Here is a 20,500-nt window from a genome sequence, read left to right as displayed (position 1 = left end):
GTCCAACTCTAACACAAATCACAGCACAATATGTGAACATTAAACATGTGAACATTCAACATGTGAACATTAAACGTGAACATTCAACATGTGAACATTAAATGTGAACATTAAACATGTGAACATTCAACATGTGAACATTCAACATGTGAACATTAAATGTGAACATTAAACATGTGAACATTCAACATGTGAACATTCAACATGTGAACATTAAATGTGAACATTCAACATGTGAACATTAAATGTGAACATTCAACATGTGAACATTCAACATGTGAACATTAAATGTGAACATTCAACATGTGAACATTCTCTCTGTAAAGGTTGACTTTGATAAAGTGAAGCAGAACAAAGTTACAGAGGGTTTAGAACAGAGAACATTCAGGCGAGGTCTGTAAAATGTGCATTCAAGCACATTTGCGCACATCTGTGACATTTTAATTTCATGTAATTTCTGCTCTTAAAAATTGACACTAATTGTGCACTAATTATTCCTTCACTATGGGACAAATATATGATCAAACCGCCTTTTTTAGTGTTGTCCATTCATCTCAAGGAGCATTATTGTGACGACAGATATTATAACAACCGGAGATTAAAATGTACCAACACACTGAAGACGGGTGCAGGATAAATGAGTTTATTTACAGCGGCACGCAGCAAACATCTCCATTCATAATTAATAATTGATCGTATGACATGTCCTTAGCGTGTCCCTCCTCTGACTCGGCTATAATTGGATTGAGACCAGATTTAATCCGACCAGGAGTCAAATCGAAAAGTTCTCCACAAACAAAAATCACTACGTCCTCATTAGCGGCGTGATGTAAAAGAGTGACTTTCAAACTGGAAAGAACAGTTTGAGACGAGCGAGAGAAACCAAACAGACCTGTGGGAGAGCCAATAAAGGCTTATTGAGTCTTAACTATACAACTTTATTGTCTTTTCTAACCGCAAACAAGACCCTTTATTACTCTGTTTGAATTCAATCGAAATTCATGAATGTGTTGTATTGGAAAAACATGAACAAATAGTTTTGTTTTGTATCTAATGAAAAGTAAAAGCTGGAACACTTGTTGTGCTTTTATGCTAATTCAACACTTTTTAACTGAAGGGAATGAATGTTATTTTGGAGTCACTTTCCAGCTCTTGTAGTTCACCCGCGGGGATGTGAACCTTACGCTCATACAGCTGAATGTGTTAGTTCCATAACTTAATAAAATGTACGCTTGTCTTGTGGAGCAGTTTAAATTCTGGGTCTTGGTAAAATTTTGACTTTTAAACAGTTCAAACTAGAAAAAATATACATATTGTTTTTCAATTGATTCGTCAGGTGAGCTGCAGTGTGCCATTATATGCAGATAATAATGTGGTTTACATGGATAATCCAACACAACTTATACAGTTTGCTGTGGAGTTGTGAGTTTGTTTGTCTATCTGGCTGTAACATCATAAATGAAGCAGCCAAAATCCATTTCTAGCCACCATTATCCAGAACTTTGAGTATCTTTTGATGCACATTTTCCATTTGTAAGGCCACATTGTGACATTCAACGACTCCGAAGCAGAGAAGAGAATAAAAGCAGACTTCAAGGCAAATTCCTTGTGTGCGAATAACATCGCAATGCCCCATTTCCATTCTGACAGATTAACCTTCCCACTTGTCTTCGGGGCTAAATCTCTTTATAGTCAAAATAAATATTATTTCCAGAATGAACATTGTCAGCTGGATAATCTCCCTGGAAAAGAATCCGCTCTAATATTTATGACAATAATGTATTTGTATGTTATTATTCATGATGAATGTTTTGCATTTATTTTTTTGTATGCATTTGTCTTTTATTGTTGTCAAATTCAGAAAAACAACTTGTAAAAAAAAAAAAAATACAACTACACCAACTGGAAACTGGGTTGGACTTTCTGGCACAGAACTGAACTAGTTTGAGTCCTACTTAAAGGAAAGAGACATCTTGAGTCTATAATTATATATCTGAGCATACAAAAACGACATGTGGAGTCCCCCAAGGCTCCATCCTGGGGCCTCTTCTGTTTACAATCTTCATACCGCTTCATGCAGAGGACAAACGTTCATTTAACCGCATCGCCGTGGGACTCTGGTCCGATACGAGCGCTGAGTAAATGCATGGAGCAAATCCACTAATGGAGGTGGCAGAATTAACTTCAAAGAAGGAAACGTTGTCGTTGTTTTCGACAACAATAAACGTGAATTGTGACAGCCACACTGAGACATAAATCAGTCGACTATCACCTCATAGAGAATGTATCGAGGATCAGAGGACTCGTTTGGGAAAGCTTGGCCATGCATTTGTCTTCAGTTGATTCAACCACCGTGATGATGTCATCACAAGCCTTTTTGAGTTCACCGTTGACCCCAGGGTGCCATCTCTCACATAGGAACCTGCTGGTAAATGAACCTCATTGAGCGCAGCCCTCAAATCGACTTCTAGTACATTGTGGAGAGGCTATGGGGGAAACGCGACCTGAAACAACACAAACACACACCACTACCCCAACAGCTCATGAGGAATCCTTACAAAGCCCCTGCTCACTCAACTATAATTAAAATATATGGTTTATGTTGAAAGAGCATTGATTCCTTCAACCCTGAGCACATTAGCTCTTGATAGTTGGATTATGGATGCTTGAAATCTTAAAAGTAATTGATTTTGAGCTATTTATGGTAAGATAATTATTCGAAAAACAAATTAACACTCCAATAATAATCCAACTGTGTGTAAATAACAAGATGAGTGAGAGAGATGTTGAGCAAAAAGACCGATTTAAGCTTAAATTATGTACTCAAGCTTTTAATTATTTAGGAAGATCTCTTTCGCAAAAGAGACCCGAGAGAAAATGACGTTATTTCCAGAATGTGATGGCAGCCTTCAGTCCTTTAGGTTTGAGGGCAGCGGCGTGCGCGTCCAGGGTATAGTAGGTTGTCAGATGTGTCTTTCATAAAGACAGAATGGTTAATGATGCTCAAATGACTTGAATGTCTGCAGAGGATACCTGGCAACAGCCCTGCTGGCTCCCTGACGGCCTCCAGAAGATTATCAGTCTTTCTCATTCTTGCATGGAGTTCACTTCTTTGCATGAAGTGTTTGTTGTACTCAACTTTTTGTGGAAACACAGCTGCTTTAACATATTGATCCTGTTGCAAGGCTCTTAAAGAAAGGTCAAAATGTCACATTGCCTGTAAATTAAGGTGAACTAATTACTACTTGTGGTCCTCTCGGTCTAGAAGTGTCCGCAGGTTTTGGAGGAGGAAGATTTCCCATTTGCTGCTAAATTAACATCAACAGCAATTGATTTCATTATCGAGAGCACTTGAAGCCGCTATAAGTCCCACGTGTGGAGCACCTCCATTAGCAGGTGATTAAATATAAATAAATTACAGCTTAGGGTCACACACTGGGGGAAAATTGAAAAACTGCATCAAATTGGCACCATGAAGAGGAACGTCTCGCTCCAAAAGCTCTCTCTGATTTACGCAGATAACGTCTCCTCATCTCAGGCCTCCACCTTCAGAGAGAATAAGACTATAATAAAATATAAATAGGCTATTTAATCTATGATCGGCGATCACAGATTGCCTTCACTGCTACCTTTTGTATTCGACAGCGTGTCAGGAGGTGGTGGTAACAGCAATGTGTTCCCACAGAGAAAAGCAGAATAAATGTAAAATGTTACCGAGGGTCTGATGAGCAACCCTCCTGAAGAGATGACCCTCATTATTGCAACGGGCCGGCGGCTCTTTTGCTGTTTGCTGCGAGCGACATCAAAGCTTTTCATTGTGCTCTTATTTACCGAAGTCCTTCTGCAGCAAACACTCAAGCTCTAAAACCATGTTTTTGTTAATTGGCATGCGCACAATGGGGGATGTGAAATGTGGACTTATCGTCTTTGGCAATTAGACCTCATCCCGAGATGTGGACGTGATGAGGAGAAGACTACTGATGAGCTCATGATGTTGTTGCTGTCTCAATGTGCGTTGGCTCTTCAACAGTTCAAGCAAAACTGTGAACACACACAGCACCCGTTCAGAATAACAATGACCGATCTTAGAGGAACTTTCTTCAGGTCGAGCAGAAACTCGATGCTGTGTTTGGACTAACGTCGCAATGGCATCTTAGACATTGACTCGGATCAAATGTACACTACCGTTCAAAAGTTTGGGGTCACTTAGAAATGTCCTTTTTTAATGAAATATCTACATGGGTGTATAGAGACCAATTTCCAGCAGCAGACAACTGATGGATGAGTAGAAAACCCTTGAAAACCCTTGAAAACCATTGAAAACCATTGGAAACCATTGGAACAGTTCTGCTGGTGAGAGAAGCTCTGAAACTGACCTTCCTTGGAGCTCGTTGAGTATCTGGAGCTTCACATCTGCTCTCAAAATAGCCAGAAAAAGAGCACTATCATGTGAAACTCACCGGTCTGTTCTTGTTCTTAGAAGTGAAGGATATTTCATGCCAGAACTTGCGAAGAAACTGAAATGTAAATACATTACCCTCTTAATAATCTTCCGCTGCTTGTATTTGTCCACTGCTGTAACACCGGTGTTAACATATCTCCTACTCTGACATTGAGGAACACTCGGCGCTGCACAGCTTGCAGTTTCCTGCTGCTTAACGACAGCATGGCGGTTTGCCAATTATTCTTTTTGTGTTCCACTCACAGCCAGAGAGAGAGAGAGAGAGAGAGAGAGAGAGAGAGAGAGAGAGAGAGAGAGAGAGAGAGAGAGAGAGAGAGAGAGAGAGAGAGACAGTAAGTCAGCGACGACGCTCTCTCTTCTGCACAGAGCTTCTCACCTTCACTACACGTGTAGATGCCGCTCCATGTGGTTCGTGCAAATTAATGCGAAGAAAAATTCCTGAAGACTTCCACGTCGGTGGAAAATGCAGCCGACCACCTCCAGCGCCTCCGATGCACCTTTTTAATGGCCGTGGAACTTTAACAAGAGAGCACAGCACGCTTAACGCTTTGCTTGTGGGTGTTTTTTTTGTAAGTGGAAGGATCTCATCACAGGTGCAGCTGGGCACAGTTCATGGACGTGTCCGTCTTCAGGTGGTTGGCTTGTGTCACGGACAGATGGGCCATTAACAGGGAGAGGCCTGAGGACGCCATGGGGCGACTGTGGCTCAGTGGTTAGCATGTCTGTCTTTCAATCAGGGGGCCGGTGGTTCTATCCCCGCTCCGCTAGTCCACGCCTGTGTGTCCTTGAGCACGACACTTAACCCCTAATTGCTCCCCGTTGCTGTGTCCATGGTGTATAGAGCAACAACCTGAGTTGCTTTGGATTAAAGCATCAGCTAAATGTAATATGCACATCATCTGGCGCTGTGTCCTGGTCCGAGTAAGACAGGCGTGCCCACACCTCTTTGAATGAGCTCATTTTAAAATGGACGAGTCAAAACCTACATTAGGGCTTTTGTATAGAAGCCCATTTCCGCCACACAGAAGAAAAAAAATACAACAAACAAAAAAAAATTAGGACAAAAAAATAAATAAAAAAAATCAGGACCAAAAAAAAAAAGATTAGGACAAAAAAAAAAAATTAGGACAAAAAAATCAAAAAATCTTTTTTTTTGTTGGCAGCAAAAAAAAAAAGCCTGTTTCATTCCAGAGAGAAATGAGAAGTTGACTACTGACTACAATTGTCAAAATTACAGTTACAGCCTAAATATAATTGTAGCTAATATATGTACACACAAAGTACATAAGAACTGAATAAAATGCAAAGTCCACACATATATTAAATGAATTATTTACTTTAAAGTAACCCATCAACAGGCTGACGGGTGGTTGACATTGCCAAGTTATCTTTTGGTAAATAACAAGAGCACTTGAATATAAAACAGTGCTTGCAATGTTAAATTAAAAGAATATGTGAATTGAAACAAGATTGGACTATTTTGTGTTTTGTACTTGTTTTGTTGTATGAACAATACATATTTACATTTAAATGAAGGTATTGTAAAACCAAAGTGATGAAACAACGTATTGCTTAGAGGGTTTTTTTATATTTTCGTCAACGAAATTTTTTAAAAAAAAAAGTAGATTTATCTATTTTTTTTATCGACCCCTTTTTTGGGTCCTAATTTATTTAAATTTTTTTTGTCCCTAATTTTAATTTTTTTTTTTTTTAGGTCCTAATTTATTTATTTTTTGGTCCTAATTTTCTTTTTTTTTGCAAGAATGGGCTTCCATACACTTTTGGCAGACTTTAAATTTAATTATTATTTATCTTTTTTTTAACTTTATCAACAAAATGCAACTCCCGGTGTGCACATAAACGAGCTCGTTGCCTTTCCAACAAGCCCGTTAGTTGTTAGTTGTTTGAGTTGCTTTTTGTCAATAAAGTAAAAACAAAAAAAAGACTTAATTTTTTTTTGAAGTCTATTTTTTGGGATGCCATGCATCTACCCGCACGACCTTCACGATCGACCGGTCGATTGAACCTATTGAGCACCGCTGGTCTCAGATGAGTCTGTGGAGCTCGGCTGGTCCTGTTTCCTGTCCATGAAACAAAGCAGCATTTGAAGGGTTAAAGGCGGTTTGCGCTGCGTGTAAAAGATATGGAGACGTTGTGAGCTCCTCGGCCTTTGCTGACTTTAGTGCATTCGATCAGGGAGCCTCAGGAGCAGCGATGAAGTTGCTCGTCTCATGTGTGGTGAGCTGGGCCTCGGTCCATGTCCCCATCTTTAGCGAGGAGAGTGGGTCAAGTCTGTAATCAGCGTCTGGGCGTGTGTGTGTGTGTGTGTGTGTGTGTGTGTGTGTGTGTGTATCGGCTGTGAATGAAGGGCTCTGGCAGCCGAACACAAGGCACTGAAAAAGTCAATGTTTGTGATTTCTATCAGGACAAAGTCTCGGGAGAAGCGGAGGGATAGAAGTTGCAATTGGTCTGTCAATTCACGAGGCGGCAATCCTTGAATCTTTTAACGATCACAAGACTTTTGTGAACCGAGGATGTTTGGTAAACAAACTTCAAGGACCAAAACCGTTCGACCCCCTGAGTGAAGTCATGTTCTCACAAGAAATATGATCAATTTACAAGAATCAAGCTTAAAATGTTCAGCTGTAGTGTCATATCATCTCTTTACGCTTGTGCCTCATGACAATGGTGTGACATTATAAAGAGAGCTGAGATTGTTCTGCAATGTTTGATGTAACACACGGGCAAGTCTCTCATATGCAAGCGAACAATCACAAAGACTTTATTTCAACAGGTGGGACTCAATCCACAGCAAGGGAATGATCTCGACTTCCTCACACTGAAAAACAACCTATTTATATATATAAAGGTTGTTTTTAGATCTACAATAAATCAATACTAGTATCACATGTATGATCAAATAAAGAATCAGAGGCTGAAGATCTTCTCTTTTGTGGAAACTTGCCTCCTTAACGAGCGGCGCTCTGGCTTCATCCTCCTGACCCGGAGCAGCTGGACGATTCATTACCGATCTTTTTTAGAAATGGAAACTTCTACGTTCACGAAGAATTAATTGCACTTGCGAGTGAAACCAAAGGGATGTCTGATCGATGGTCTTCCCGTCCAAAACACTATGAGAGAACTTTCTAGATGCTTTTCTCTCAGTTATTTATTCATAATCGTTTGTGCAGCTTTGATATCACTTCTTAAACTGATCAGAGGAACTTTTTTGGAGGCTACTTTAAGAGACGATTATATATATATAAATATATTCTGTTTAAGTTTTCTTTTTAATGATTTTTGCATTAATCGTGGTCTGTTGAAAATGTGGAAAGTGGTGTAATTTGTGTGTGTGTGTAGTATTTATCCATCGCCCTTTTTGATTTACTAATGCTGGGATAAAAATAATTTGCATATAAAATGAAAAATACAAATCTTCAATTTTAAGGTGATTTTCCGCTTTAGAAAATAGATTTATTGGCGCCAACGTGTTGTTTACACACAACATGAAATCCTGCAATCACATTTCCCCGAGTGTTGTGACAACAAAAATCAAAAAGAATCCAATTTACTGAAAAGAAAATTCAGTTTTTTTATTCACAAACCTGAAACACCACCTGCTTGGAGGTAAACGATGACGTTGCATATGACTCCTCTGTGTCGACAGAGATATCTTTCCAGCAAATCTTCTCCACTAGTTGCAGCCGAGAGCAAGATGTCAACATCACTGGAGCCAGAGAGAGTCATGATTCAATGTGGGGTACCACAAGGGTCCAGTTTAGGACCCTTACTGTTTCTTAAATACATACAAAGTCTTGCAGCACCATATTTCCAATATTATTTACAAAAGCAACAACCAAAAGCGGTCGTTTTCTCTTCCACTGTCCCATCCTTCTCGCTTTGTTGTGCGGCTGTGACATAATGTTTTGCTGTAAACAAGACTTTAAACACATGCGCGCTCATTCACTCGCTACTCGTTCAGCTCATTGTTGGTCTTGATGTTCTTCGGGAGCTCTGGATGAGCTCTCAGAGGAGAGCGCCAAAGGGCACGCTGAGTAATGAGAGCGTACACTCGAACACACGGACCGACACCTGCACACACACACACACACACACACTCTTGTGCAACGTGGTCAAAGAGACGTGTCGTGTACTTCGGTGTTCCCTTGCTTCCATTATCCCTCACCTTTTGTCATTTTCTCCATCCTGCGGCTGACCACCTCGATGGAGACGCATGCTGGCGCTCGTCCTCGCCTCCGTAAGAACGTCCTCGCCATTATCCTCGACGTCGTCGTGTCCCGGCCTGAATGGAAAGTCGCTCCGCCTCTCTTTGCCCTTTCGCTCCCTGCACTCTCTTTCTGTACATGCGTAAGAGTGTCGTAACGCTGGACTCACAGAAGTGCTGTGACAAAAAGCTTCCGGGGAAGGCAATACTGTATAAAACGATGAAACACAGCAGCTGTAGTGATGCTTCAAAATGAAAAATATGGAGGGAAATCATCCAGAAATTAAGATGTATGAATATTTAGTGGCTGCATGGAAACCTCTGCCGCCGGGTGGTTTTACATCTTTTATGTTTGCGTCTCGCATGTGTTTGTATCCGTCCTGTTCGTGTTTATATTTCTACATTATTTAGGGCCCTGCACGAATTCATCATTTCACAGAAGATAACACGATTGAGAATGAGCGAACGACGCTCGCCGGCTGTGAACATCTCGACAAACAAGCGCCGAACAGGGCGAGCCGAGCTCGGCCTGACTGATGGATCCTGAGGGGAAAACGTTCAGAGACTAATTGTGTTTCTTCTCCTCACGTTGAAGAGGAGATTCTTCCTCACTCAGTCAGTCCTTGTGGCGGATATTTCGAGTTTTCATCCCTCTGCTCTAAAACAACAGTTTGTTGTTGGGTTTTCATTCATAATGTGCATCGGAGAAAGAACACGAGAAATCTAGGGGATTTCTTCAACTTTAAATATACAATTTCACACTATAAACAATATGCATGCTAATTTATTTGTCTGAAACCATATTGAATATGCAAAAAGATTAGTTATTATCTACAAATAATATTGGAAATATGGTGTTGGACGCTGCTGCAAGACTTTTTTACGTATTTAAGAAACAGCAAGGGTCCTAAACTGGAACCTTGTGGTACCCCACATTGTATTATAGCTCTCTCTGACTCTGCACCATCGACGTTAACATCTTGCTCTCGGCTACAACCAGTGAAGAAGACCATACTGATGGTAGTACTGTATTTTCAAATGGTAGATTAAAAGAAGCATGGGAACGGAAATACCAGACTTATTAATAATCACCTCGTGGAAAAGAGTGGAAAGACCTTTACAAATTTGAGGTCAAAGGAAACAATACCATGGACACGGCAAGAACATGTATGAGTGGTTTCATAATTGAGCGATGCGCTAATTACATCATTACCTGGAGCAGAAAGATTTGTCTCCATTATGAAACATTCTTCTTCTCTTTGTTGTCAGGAGGATCTAAATAGCAAAATAATGGAACACAACCTCACACAAAATAGGTTGGACTCTCATTAACAATCTTTGTAGACATGAATACTCCTGGATTTGTGCGTTTATATTGATTTTGACATTGAAAAGTTGACTTGCCATCCAATTGAAGGAAAAAAGGAACATATCTGTGGTCTTCTTCTGCAGAGACCGGACAACAACCGTTTCTGTGGCTTCTGAGGGATTTTTCCACAAAGAACAAAAATGACAATAATCATTTAAATGAAACACAAAATGTTGATTTTCCCGTTTGCCAAATGCTTAATCCGACAAAAAAAAACATATCCCACTCATCACCCAATATTATCATTAACTCTGCATTCTCTCTCCTGACCACCAGGGGGCGACTCCTCTGGTTGTATAGAAGTCTATGCTTCATGTGTTAAAGCTGCATTCTCTCTCCTGACCACCAGGGGGCGACTCCTCTGGTTGTATAGAAGTCTATGCTTCATGTGTTAAAGCTGCATTCTCTCTCCTGACCACCAGGGGGCGACTCCTCTGGTTGTATAGAAGTCTATGCTTCATGTGTTAAAGCTGCATTCTCTCTCCTGACCACCAGGGGGCGACTCCTCTGGTTGTATAGAAGTCTATGCTTCATGTGTTAAAGCTGCATTCTCTCTCCTGACCACCAGGGGACGACTCCTCTGGTTGTATAGAAGTCTATGCTTCATGTGTTAAAGCTGCATTCTCTCCTGACCACCAGGGGGCGACTCCTCTGGTTGTATAGAAGTCAATGCTTCATGTGTTAGAGCTGCTTTCTCTTCCCACAACTGATAATAGTTGCATAAACATAACAACATGTGTTGAATATGCTATCCAATCATTGTTGGACTCGAGGTGAAAAATATAGTCTGTCAGCATAACACACGGCGTAAATCGCGGTGTTTCCAAACACACAAAACCCTCAAACAGTCTGGTATTACCTACACAACAACAACAACTATTACCTAATGGAAAATCAGAAAGGGGTTTTTGGTGCATCATATGAACGTAGATGGCAGTGTTTTGTTCCAGTAATGAATGGACGCTATTGTGAAGCGTTATTAGACGGCATGGAAACCGTGGATAAACACTCAGCTTTCTGTTTGTCATACAGATTAGAGATACGTAGAAGGGACATCTTCCTCCACCAGTTCAACAATGGGGGAGAACGAGTAATACGTCGGCAATCACTCCGATCCTTCCTATTACGGGCACGATGAGACTTTCATGGAGCGGTAAGACACACAGTTCGGGGAGAAACATTTGATTTCCAGGCAGAGATTACAGGCGCTACTGCATGAATAATGTGGAAGTGTCGAGAGTGCACACAGCTTGAATCCTCTTGCATTCACCACACCGGCATCCAGCTGCATACACGTATATAGACACTGTGGCTCTGACGTAGAAAAGCCCAATTATACAACGGAATAAAACGTATTCAGATGTCGTTAACGCGCTCGATAATGAGCAGCTGTGCACTCCATTCTGTGCAGGTGTGCACAACGCAGCTGCAAAAACCTGCTATGAATTGTACGGTAATCCTTCCACGGATGTGTCAGAAGTCAATGTGGAGACTGATTTCAAACCCTGTCGTCAATGTCAATCTATGGGAGGCAATACAACACGTTACAACGATGAATTAGCAGTTGAGATGCGGGCGTGTGAATGAGTGTTGTTTAAGAAATCAAGCATTCGTAATATACAAGTGAAATATATGGTTTGGTTAAAAAGAAATCAAATAGCCCCAATGGACCCAATGGCCCCAATGGCCCCAATGGACCCAATGGCCCCAATGGCCCCAATGGACCCAATGGACCCAATGGCCCCAATGGCCCCACTGGAGCCATTGGGGCCATTGGGTCCATTGGGGCCATTGGAGCTATTGGGTCCCAATGCGACTTCTCCTGAATGTTCTCTGTCCTAAACCCTCTTTAACTTTGTTCTGCTTCACGTTATCAACATTTCAGAGAGAATGTTCACATGTTGAATGTTCACATGTGCACCTTTTATTATAACAACATTATTCAAACAGGCCTAGTGGCTGCAGAGATACACACTTTAGTTTGGGGAGGACATTTTAGAGGAAAGGGTCGTAGGCAAAACTAAAATGGTCCTCAGTTGGACCCTCACAGAAATAAGGACTTCAATTGTTATTGATAATTATATTTGGGTGCCTTGTTATTACGACTGAAAGACGAGCTTGAACATTGGGGCCGGCCCTTCAGAAGCATTGTGTTTGTTTGTTTGTGTCTCTCTTGTCAGCACGGTGACGAAAACACTGGAGGACAAAAGACGTGGAAAACATGGAGCGACTTAACGAGGCCGCGCCACCGTTTCCACAGCAAAAGATTCACAGCCTGAATCAATCAATCAAGACAATCCGTCGGGCTCTCAACACACTTAAAGTCTGCACGCGTCACGCAAACCGATGATGTGAAATTACTATTTTGATTGTGGGGAAAGCGTGAGCTCATCCACCGTGGTCCCAATTTACACAATATGTTGTTATTAAAGGAGCCTAAAATGACTTTTGAATGTTTTTTGTTCGGCGGTGTTTGTAATTAAATCAATGTGAAGAAAAAAGAAAAAGCTTCTCTCTCTGGATTTATAGAAAACTAAAATGTTTTCCTTCACTTTGGACTCTTCAGCTCAAACGAAATGTACTTCAGAGAATTAAAGTGATTTATGTTTTTATTTATGGCTCAACACATCAAATAGAGATATGAATGTAAGCCAATTTTATAAGAAATGCTGTATTTTTTTTTAAAGCAGTGACCATGCAGCTTACTACTACTACATACCATTGAAAACTCGTTGGGACCTCCTCTTCCCTGTTTGAGTCGTCGTATGAACCCCAAATTGATTCCAATACTTGTGTTTATTGTATGTATTTGTTCAGCAAAGTCTTGGGAAAAAAATGATATCTGCCAAAAGAAATTACTTTTATAAGATATTTAGATCGTAACTATGAACATCCAGCATGATATGAGCCAGATTCCCCAAAAAAGCCTCCTGGAGCGTCAATAAGACACCTTTATGGAAAGATTAGGACCTAAAGAATCAGAACCTGCAACAAAAATCATAATAAAACAAAAGACTTGCCTGTTAGGAAGGAGTTTCAGTCAAGAAACTGTGTCGTTCGGTTCAAAAAAATGTATTTTATAGCAAAACATTGGCTGATGTGGGCATGCTGGGACTTAAAATGTTCATCAGCTTTCACACTTGCTGTATAACATGGTTTTAAAAAATGTGGGCCGACCAGAAAAGCTTCAGGAGTTGCAACAAAAATCACAATAAAACAAAGTCTTGGCCTGTTAGGAAGAAGTTTCAGTCAAGAAATGGTGTCGTTTGGTTCAAAAATTGAAAAATATTACATATTGTATGCCAAAGGATTGTCTGAATGGGGCATGCTGGGACTTAAAATGGCCACAGGCGGATTTTCCAAAAGGTTCAAGGAAGTCTATACAAAACACTTCATCCTTTATGGATGAAAGGGCGTGAAGTGGACTTAAAAAGACGGATATTAAAATGTTCAGTGGCTGATGTCACCTGTAACTTTGGCCCTGTTCCTCTGAATAGGAATAAATAATGTTGTTTTAAAATAAAACAGTGAGTTATTGTCGATGCCAGTGAGGATAAGTGTGTGTTATTAACGGGCTTCATGGAATGTAAAGCTTTGAGTTTCAGCTCCTTCACTTTGTCTTTAGTGGAGAGCCTCAGGAGAGAAGAAGAGGAGCCATCTGTTGCTGCTGTCCACAGCTGCGCTCAGATGTTCACACTCTCTCACACACACACACACACACACACACACACACACACACACACACACACACACACACACACACTTGTGCATGTGCTTGTCCATTAACCGGAGGCCTCGTAGCTCCAGATGGCTCCACAGACGAACATGGAAAGGTTGAAAAGCACACGCAAGAAAGACACACACACACACACACACTCACACACACACACACGCACACACACACACACACACACACACACACACACACACACACACACACACGGTTCATTGCGTTAACTATACCGGACAAAGAGAGGGAGGCGGAGCCAAAAGGAAGAAGAGAGGGAGGCGGAGCCAAAAGGAAGAAGAGAAGGAGGCGGAGCCAAAAGGAAGAAGAGAGGGAGGCGGAGCCAAAAGGAAGAAGAGAGGGAGGCGGAGCCAAAAGGAAGAAGAGAGGGAGGCGGAGCCAAAAGGAAGAAGAGAAGGAGGCGGAGCCAAAAGGAATAAACACACATGTTGTGATTCATATGTGATCAGAGGGAAGTCGCTGGGATGATGAACGAGACGTTCAGACGAAGGACGGCAAGATAAACACCAGGGCATCGCCAAGACGACAGTGAGAGGCGGGGTCATCTATCAGGCCAAGGTTACCACGACAACCTCCAGAGAACCTGAAGCCACTAACCACCTGTTCACAACGACAGAGTGTGTGTGAGAGAGTGTGTGTGAGAGAGTGTTTGTGAGAGTGTGTGAGAGACTGTGTGTAAGAAAGAGTGTGAGAGTGTGTTTGTGAGAGTGAGTGTAAGAAAGAGTGTGTGTGAGAGAGTGTGTGTGTGAGAGTGGGTGTAAGAAAGAGTGTGTGTGAGAGAGTGTGTGTAAGAAAGAGTGTGTGTGAGAGTGTGTGTGAGAGTGTGTGTGTGAGTGTGTTTGTGAGAGTGAGTGTAAGAAAGAGTGTGTGTTAGAGAGTGAGTGAGTGTGTGTGTGTGTGTGTGTGCTATAATATTGCAGCTTCATCAGAAGGTAGATCTTGTTTTTAACGTTAAAGGTGACGTCATTGAAGCGGCTCCCTTGTGTCTGCAGGACGACAACTCACAACACAAAACCACTGACCAGTACGGGGATCGAACCCGCGACCTTGGCGTTATTAGCACCACGCTCTAACCAGCTGAGCTAACCGGTCACATGAGCGCAGCTCACACATAACACACAGCAGAATTTAAAATATAGTTTTTATCTAGTTTGACAGTTGAAGATGATTTAATTTTGGATGTAATTTTTCTGAGCAGACTGAAAACGTTGTGTTCATTATGTGTGTGTGTGTGTGTGTGTGTGTGTGTGTGTGTGTGTGTGTGTGTGTGTGTGTGTGTGTGTGTGTGCAGCGCGTGTCCTTCAATATCATGTTGAGCTCTCTGAACAGAAACAAAATGGGTAAATCTCATTCTCGCAGCGTCTCCGTTGGTTTCCATAAGTGTTCCCAACGCAGAATATCTCGCAGTAATTAACATTAATTTTCATGTAAACTTGGTATGAAATGAGTTCATGGTATTCGTCTCCGGGCTGCTTCATGTGATAAAACAACTGTCTCCTCGGGAGGAAGAAGAAGCAATAATGAGTGAAATAAAGCTCTTATGTCTTCAGCCTGCTCAGAAAAAAACACAACAAATCAAAGCGCCGTCAAAACGAGACAAAAACTACGTTTCAAAATGTGCGGATTATGTTTGACATAACGTGATTAACATCGACCGGTTAGCTCAGCTGGTTAGAGCGTGGTGCTAATAACGCCAAGGTCGCGGGTTCGATCCCCGTACTGGTCAGTGGTTTTGGGGCAGCTGTAACTCACGTGTTGTGAGACATGAGGCAGCCGGTTCAATCCCATGCCGTATGACGTCACCTTTAACGTTACAAACAGGGTCAATCTAAAAGTGTCATATTACTGCCTTTATGTAAATATTACTACCTTTAGATACATATTAACACCTTTCTTGTACGTATTACCACCTTTCTAGTACATATTAGTACCTTTTTATACATATTACCACCTTCCTTGTACATATTACCACCTTTCTTGTACATTTTACCACCTTTATGTACATATTACCACCTGTATTGTGCATATTACCACCTTTCTAGTACATATTAGTACCTTTATGTACATATTACCACCTGTATTGTGCATATTACCACCTTTCTAGTACATATTAGTACCTTTATGTACATATTACCACCTTTTTAGTACATATTACCACCTTTATGTACATATTACCACCTTTTTAGTACATATTACCACCTTTATGTACATATTACCACCTTCCTTGTACATATTACTACCTTTATGTACATATTACCACCTTTCTTTATTTGGGATAGGTGTGAAAGATGTGTTTTTAGTTTGCGGTAGAAGACTTTCTTGAGCTCGTTCCACCATTGAGCTCAGGACAGCAACCAGTCGTGACTTTGTTGAGTCTTTAGCTCGCAGTGTGTTGTTTTGTGTACACTTGATGTCGACACGCTTCAGACACACACAGGGTCATGAAGTCCTCCAGCGGCGTGAAGTCAGACGACCCAACAAACCACTTTGACTCCTGGAGAAAAATCACGCTTCTCATCTCAGACGCAAGACTTTGAAGGATGAACGCAGCACAGCGGCGCCCGTTCGGCTTAGTGCTTTAACGCTACGTGTCATCCTTCACCCGTTCACACCCTGATGGGCGGGGCCACCGCGGGGCCACCGCGGGGCCACCGCGGGGCCACCTGCCCGTCAGAACGAGCTAATCATTCACACGCCGGGAACGGGAGCAATTTGGGGCGAAGCGTCTCGCCCAAGGACGCAAGATGGTCGGCGTGAAAAATAAAAGAAGAAAAAAGTGCATGAAAGGTTGAGTGAACTCTTGCGGGGAGCTCGTCTGCTCGATGTCCTTGAGTAACAGCAGCACAAGTCAGGCGGCTATAAAGTTGCCAACGGGGGATTGGATAACACGGGAGGTAACAAATCCCCTCATATTAATACTGCGCCCTCTTCTTCGGTCTAATCCTGTAGATATCGTGCCGTGCGTGAATCTGCTGACTCTGCGTTTTCCCCCCCTGACCTCAGGTATAGGTGGATCCACGCGGCGATGATGCTCGTGAATGCTAAACACGCCGACGACGTCATCGAAGGAGAAGAATCCACGGAGACCCGACCAGGACCTCCACTTCCTGGTGATGCAGAATCTGTAGGTTTGGACAAAACGTCTGTTTTTCTTCTGTCGGGGTTAATCCCTCGATGTTCCTGAGCTCTTCTGTTTAAAAAGTTCAAAAGACGTCAGATTTGATTGATCTTAAAGTTGTAATGTGAGGACAGGTGCTTTAATTGGATTGGACAAACTAAAGTGTCACACTAAGGTTACAATAAAAACCTGACACAATAATATTCGGTTGTAAAGAAGTATTTGACTTTTGGGTCAAGCGAATAATTGAGTTGGAAAAACTAGAAATGTTAAGTTGACTTGAGTTGACATTTTAAGTTGACGTAAGTTTAAGTAATGCAAACCATTGATTTAGAAACAACCAAATGATGACATACAGCTGACTTAAAGCAATTTTGTTAATCTAACATGTTGAATTAATTTGAAAATAACTTAATTCATTTGTTTTACCAATAGAAGTAATTTAGTTGAGTTGGTCCAACTATTCTTTAATTAACAGTGTGGTGCTCTTTCTTTGGTGCCGTGGTTTTGGAAAACTGTTTTCAAGAAGAGCAAACTACAAAGTGCTACTTTAAGTGCTACTAAAAAAAGTGCTAGCGTAGAAGTCAGGTTACAAGCCGTTATTACCTTGGTGGTTGTCCCTGCCAGCTCACCACTTTTAGTCAGCTAGCACTGCTGCTAGCTCCCTGCTGTAGCCAGCTAGCACTGCTGCTAGTTACCCACTGTAGCTAGCTAGTGCAGCTGCTAGCTCCCTGCTGTAGCCAGCTAGCACTGCTGCTAGTTCCCCACTGTAGCCAGCCAGCTAGCACTGCTGCTAGTTCCCCACTGTAGCCAGCTAGCGCTGCTGCTAACTTAGCAAAAACAGCTTTGTTCCAGCAGGTGAACAACGTATGATTATAACAGCGCCCTGATTTGTAACTTTGTGTACTTTTATCAGCATGTTTGTCTTGTTGCCAGGTGTGTGTGTGTGTGTGTGTGTGTGTGTGTGTGTGTGTGTGTGTGTGTGTGTTAACCACAAGGAACAGATGAAGCAACCGGAGCTAAAAGCTCCTGTAGCGAACAAAAAGGTAAAACAAAGAAGCAGTTCAGTGAAGTTTTAAAGGCAGTATTTACACCTCGGGGCGCTAATGCTTCAACCCGACACGTCACTGATGGTGAAAGTCGTCTTACACTCACAGCGACGCACGAGCCGAGAGGTGGAAGGTCAAACACAGATGAAACAGTTCAGCTAGTTTCCGTGTGACAAACACACTGCTGTGACGTACAGAGAGAGGAAGAGGAGGAGGAGGAAGAGGAAGAGTGGGCGACAGCACACCACTGGAACCTACTTTCCTTCCCATCCTGATATCTAACGGGTTGTTAGGCTGCGAGCGCCCGCTGAGCGTCTCCCCTCTGCTCATTATTTACTCCCCATGCCTCCTCCTCTCCTTTCCTTCATCTCATTGAGCGTCCTCCGCTGCTTCCTTCGCTTATTTGTTTTTGCTCCCCGAGGCTTTCATGACACCTCGCAGCTTGATTCAGCTCAAGTCCACTGAAGTCGCACCTGCTTTTTTTTTCTTGTTATTTCCGATGACGCGTCACGAATACCAGTACAACCAGTGAGTCACTGGGAAGGATGGGAAGGATCTGAGCATCATGGGAGTCTCATGATAAAGACATTAATAATTATATTAGTCATAATACAAAAATAGTTCCACAAGAAAGGTGGATGGTTGCAATATATAAACCAATATTACCAGTAAGATGTGTTGTGTGTGTGTGTGTGTGTGTGTGTGTGTGTGTGTGTGTGTGTGTGTGTGTGTGTGTGTGTGTGTGTGTTCCTGCCTGTACGGGGGGTATGACTTTGTCAGCAGCTGGAGGCAGACTGACGACAACTGACTGATTAGGCGTGACAATCTCTTTCACAGTCTTACACACACACACACACACACACACACACACACACAATCACGTCTTCCCTCACTTGTGTATCTTCTGCCGTCTTCTGATTGATTTGTTTCTATTTATTCTCTCCGGCGCTGCATGAGGTGGGATCATGTGACCTGCTGGATGGACCTGGACCCTGAAGGGCACATTTATAGATATTATCGGTATATATATATATATATATATATATATATATATATATATATATATATATATATATATATATAAGAAAGTTAATGCTGGTGTTTGTTTATTAAGAGCAGATGAGGAGCTATGATCATAAGCTCTTTAATGTGTTTCCTGTTGTACTTTTACATAAAAGAATAAAATACTATGCTCAAAACATACTTAAAGTTAGATTTACTAATTTCAGAATACATTATATTTTTTGATTGACACAAACCATTTTCCTTTCAGCGCAATTACTTTAAAACCTTCCAACTTGTCACCTTTAGTTCTTTTAAAAAGTTATTTCCTGTCAGATTTTATTTCTTTGATCGTCTACTTGACATTCGTTGACATTTTCCAGAACCATCTTTTTTCTACTTACTCTGCTTTTTCCATGTAAAAGGTTTACGACCACAAAAAGGATTTGCAGCTGCTTGATTTGAATAAATAAGTTTCACAGTAGACGTTAAAAACCGATGGAAACTGAGGAGATCAAGACAGCATCCAGTCGTTTGATGATAAATAAAATGATTTTATCAGGTAAATATGGATGAATGAATCCCAATGCAGGTTTTTTTTTTACTTCTCAGTATGGTCCAACTAAAGTAAAACTGAAACTCTTCACCTCTTCCAGCTTGAAGGACCCGTGGCGATGCTGATAACTGCAGCTGGATAAAAGTCTGAGGTTTTCCTGCAACAACAAGACGTTCCCTTCAGACCTGCGGCTGGCTGCTGATGTGTCTGAGAGCTCCAGATCGATACGGCAGCGTTAGTTTGGAGTTTTGAGAAACACAGCGTAGAAAAACATGAAGCTAAAGAAGTGTGAGACGGGAGCGGAGGAGCAGAGAACCCCCTCTTTAAAAAAAACTCTGGAAGTTCAAGTGTTGTCTTTCCTGGTGTAACATACAGTGCGGTTACATGGATTCGAATAACTGGCTTAGTCCGACTAAAATCGAATTATCCAGTTCATGTAAACACCTTTATTCGAATAACTGCGGTCCGACTACGATCCGATTAACACCCCTGGATAACTCGATTCGATTCGATTGATAATTCGAATAACGCTGCATGTATACGCTGAATCGGATCGGAACTGGACAATGCGTTTGTGCGCATGCTCAAGATCCCGCCGCCTCCTCCCTCCCTCCCTCCCAGGTCGTGACCCGGAAGTCGAAAGAGACGATAAGTTGTCACGGCCGGCAGAAACAAACAAACGTAAAAGTCGGGTTACGAGCCGATACTACCTTCGGTGGGTGTCTCTGCTAGCTCCCTGATGTAGCCAGCTAGCGCTGCTGCTAGTTCCCTGTTTGCTCTGCGCTAGCTCCCCGACAACCACCGAAGCTAGCGGGGTTCTCTCCATTATGAAGAGTGAAGAGGTCAAGCGGAGATGGCTGTATCACCACTACATGTAATGAAAACAGCGCCACCTGTCGTATCGGATATGACATGCATTCGGCCAATGATTCGATTTATTCACTGCCATGTATATTCGGATAACAGCAGTT

General features: G+C 41.9%; 2 non-coding genes across 2 annotated transcripts; one reads left to right on the top strand and one right to left on the bottom strand.

The window, feature by feature from the left end:
• Positions 1–14,822: 14,822 nt before the first annotated feature.
• Positions 14,823–14,896, bottom strand: trnai-aau (transfer RNA isoleucine (anticodon AAU)). The gene has a single exon. It is a non-coding gene; the product is annotated as a tRNA-Ile (tRNA).
• Positions 14,897–15,456: 560 nt separating this feature from the next.
• trnai-aau (transfer RNA isoleucine (anticodon AAU)) lies at positions 15,457–15,530 on the top strand. The gene has a single exon. It is a non-coding gene; the product is annotated as a tRNA-Ile (tRNA).
• The last annotated feature ends 4,970 nt before the right edge of the window (positions 15,531–20,500 follow it).

Source organism: Clinocottus analis, unplaced genomic scaffold, assembly GCF_023055335.1.
Source record: "Clinocottus analis isolate CAN_PGR_092001 unplaced genomic scaffold, fCliAna1.0.p SCAF_18, whole genome shotgun sequence".
Lineage (NCBI taxonomy): Eukaryota > Metazoa > Chordata > Actinopteri > Perciformes > Cottidae > Clinocottus > Clinocottus analis.
The sequence above is the reverse complement of the archived record's forward strand: the minus strand, read 5'-3'. Positions and strand labels throughout refer to the sequence as shown.